The 3,780-nt window shown below is 38.1% G+C and overlaps 1 pseudogene; it reads left to right on the top strand.

Moving 5' to 3' along the window:
- The first annotated feature begins 3,206 nt into the window (after nucleotides 1–3,206).
- On the top strand, nucleotides 3,207–3,325 carry LOC120589392 (uncharacterized; annotated as a pseudogene).
- The last annotated feature ends 455 nt before the right edge of the window (nucleotides 3,326–3,780 follow it).

Here is a 3,780-nt window from a genome sequence, read left to right on the forward strand (position 1 = left end):
TATGGCTGGAAAAGGAAGGTGGAATTGGACTGGAGCCGGGGTTTATCTTGAGTGCCAGGCTGGGAGTTCAACTTCAGTCAAGAGGTGTCAAAAAACCACAAAGGTGAGAGCTCTGTGGATATTCACCTGGGGGTCTGCTGTGTTGATTGGTTGAGAACAGTCTGTTGGTGTAAAGGGCAGTTTAAGTGGCTGTTTTTTCAGGTCATCCGTCATGACCTGCTTGGCTATTCGGCGACAAGCAAAGATATATGAGAAAATAAGACATCGCCTTGGGTGTTGTGGTGACAAACTCAGATGCCAACAAGAGCCAGGTGAGTCACATCAATTAGGAGACAGAAGCAAGAGCATGTGTGCCCCATTCAAAGGGGGCAGCTCCCTACTCAACTCGACTCGTGCTAGAGAACAAGGGGTCCCGAACACTTAAACCTCAATATCCTACAAAATCTGGAAATTAAATTTTGGGGTGAATTCTCTAAATAAGCAAATGTTGAGACCAATTCATTTTTTCAAAGGTACAGGTCAAACAAGACATCTGCAGGTTTTGTAACTCTGAGAGTTATGAAATAATAAAACAGCACAGACATTCTAGAAAATTCCCATTTAGGTGTAATCACATGTGATGGCACAAAAACTAAATTGTTTGAGGACATAACTTTTATCAAAAAATGAAAAATTGAGGCAAACTTTTGGGCAAAATACCATCTGATTGTAAAGATTTAAATCCTGGTATGTAACTGACAATAGCAATAATAAGCTACCCTTGTTGAATGTTTACCATGTGCCAGGCACTGTGCTAAGGGCTTTACGGATACTCTTACCTTTAATTCTCATAGAAACTTATGAATTTGGTATTCATTACTATTCTAATTTTGCAGATGAGAACATTGGTAAGTCAAAAAATTTTCCAGAGTCCACAAGAATGGACTCAAACTTGGAACACACACACACACACACACACACGCACGCACGCACGCACGCACGCACACACAAATGATTAATACCTTATACTCTTTCTGGTTTCCTAATCCATGTAAAAAATGATTTTACTCTGTCACTGGCAACTGCAGTGTACTTCATTATAAGACACTGGACAAAAATGTTACTGCAATAACATGAGTTATAGAGTAGGAATTACTAATAACAGTCATAACCAACTAATATTAATATGTAGGACTACAGCCCTGAAGATATGTTGTCTCCAAATCTCAATCTCTAAGTGAAGAGCCTGGTAATCTGTATAAACAATGCCCACCATAGGCAACTCTGCAATGAGGCAAGTTTAGAAATGACTGGGTAATATTATTGTGATCCCTTGTTGTAGGTTAAAGAACAGTAGATGAGAATCTTCTAGGGGTACTTTTGTGATATGCCTTTTTATGACTTCATTGATGTTTATAACAGTTGGCTTCTATTCTTTTGAAGGCCAGATTGAACACGTCAGATGGAGTTAGTAGGGGCCAGGAAGCATTTACCTAAAATTTAACCTAAGGGCCTTCATCCTTCCCTGGTTAGGTAGAGAACTGCCTGATCCTGTGGAAATAATATACTAGCTACAGAATTTTTCCACCATCACTTTAAAAGCTAACAGACACTTGAATGAACAGAAACTTTACAGACAGGAAATAATTACGGTAGCATCTACCATCTTTAAAAATTGCTTACTACAGTTATACAGAAACTTTTTCCCCAATATTTTAATTGTGTGAGTTTCTTTGGAATTTAAATGATAATTTCAAACCTTTAGAATTTGAAAAGGTGTATAACCTGTCTAACCCTGTTTACCACAAAACTCCTTTGCATATGCTTTGATATGTTAAATTCAGAGAGTTTAGTCTAATTGTATTTCACATGACTCCAAGTTCATTCCTTCTTGCTCTGTTTCACTCTCAGTGTGAAACCAAGTGTTTCATCACTCCTCCCAATCCATCTATCAGATTGTGCTTGTCAGAATAAGGAACGGATACTATAGGTATTAAATTATGCTGTTGATTAGCTGAACTGAAAAAGCCAGAGAAACATTTGTTGTTTCAAACTTGGGAACTTGACTCGGAAAGCCTGTTCTGGAAGCTGAAGACCAAATCCTTGTCACAGAAGCATCACATTAGTTGGAAAAGAAGCAAGACCAGTAGGGACAGTTGACTAAAACCAGTCTGAGGAAGCCCTTGAGGATCATCTAAAGGTCTGCAACTTGAGCAACCTATTTGATGGAGCTAGTTTTTCTGTTAGTCAGCAGTAATAGACAACTTGATTGGCAGGAAGAAATGATGAAAGGTAGATTGCTCATGGGTGCTAAAATTTACATTTTTTATCCATTATTACTCTTTATTTGAAATATTATTTTATTTAAAAAATTATTTACCTATAAGTCATATTCTAAAATATTTGGTCTCTTAATATATATACATACCTAAAATTGTGGATTTCCATTAAGTAGGTTGCATATTCATGAAAATAATTTAGTTATATCTCTTACTTTAAGCAGAATGGAACACTGACCTTATAATCTTTTCCCTACTGCCATTATAATTTCAAAATCAGAGTTATTTCCCATAGCTTCAGGGTGGGGGGCAGACTATATACACTCACTTAGTCTTCTCTTCCAATAAATGTCTGCCTTTGTCCAGTTTGCATTAAACATTCTCCACCCCCAACCCATAGCCCTGCCCACTCCTTGAAACTTTTCTTCCAAGCAAAGCTAGTCAAATGATTAATCGAAATGATTTCTGCACTGTCACAAAAAGTCTTTGTAGTAATATTAAAAATACAGAAAAGGAATGATTTACCTAAACCAAAAACATGGACAAAGCAGCAAGACTGCATCTAGGTGGTAATTCACAGGGCCCATGGAAGAGCCACCTGACAACATGAGGCCACAGGTCACTCCTTTCTCAATCCCCACTCCAAGGTGTGAACATCTTTTGTGTATGTGTCACTGCTCTTCTCGGTCTACTCTCTCCCTGTGTGATCTCATCCATCAGATGAAAAAAGCAAATGAAGCCTATTATTCCTAGAACGATATGGGTTTCATGTTACTAATTATACTTGGAGAGTTTGTTAGTACTCATAAGAACTAAATTAAATAAAAATGTATATAAAATAACTGGCATACAATAGAGAATCATTTATTAGCAATCTTAAATCTCTCAACCACCATGGGTTTTTAAAAATATTTACTTTGGATTTTGTCTAATTAAAAGTCATGGAAAGTCTATGGCCATGCTACCCTGAACAACCCCGATCTCATCTGATCTCAGAAGCTAAGCAGGGTCAGGCCTGGTTAGTACTTGCATGGGAGACCACCTAAGAAGACCAGGTGCTGTAGGCATTAAAAAAAAATTTTAAAAAAAAAAGTCATGGAAGACTTTTATATTTGACCAATGTGGAATAACAGATTTATTCTCCTACCTGAAACAACTAAAAAACTGGACAAAATGTATGAAACATATATGAAACAATGCTTTTCAAGACATTGGACATCAGACAACAGAGGAGAGTGATCTCTGAGAAGTGGATAATAGGCAAGGTGAGCCCTACTGTTGCCCTAATTGCCCTGAGAAAGTTTCCAGACATGGTGTGGAAAAGGTAACCCAGGCAGAGGCACCTGGTCTCCCTGGTTGAAGAGACAGAGCTGGGAGTCTAAGGAAGCCAAGGCAGCCAGAGTTCACAGATCAGAGTAATAGAGAGGAGAGAACTACACAAGGAGAGAGAAGACCAAAGAACTGAAGAGTATATCTATGGAGTCTTCAGCTGAGTACTGATCAGCACATGTGTCTGAGGAGA

The sequence above is a fragment of the Pteropus medius genome, unplaced genomic scaffold (assembly GCF_902729225.1).
Source record: "Pteropus medius unplaced genomic scaffold, Ma_sr-lr_union100, whole genome shotgun sequence".
Lineage (NCBI taxonomy): Eukaryota > Metazoa > Chordata > Mammalia > Chiroptera > Pteropodidae > Pteropus > Pteropus medius.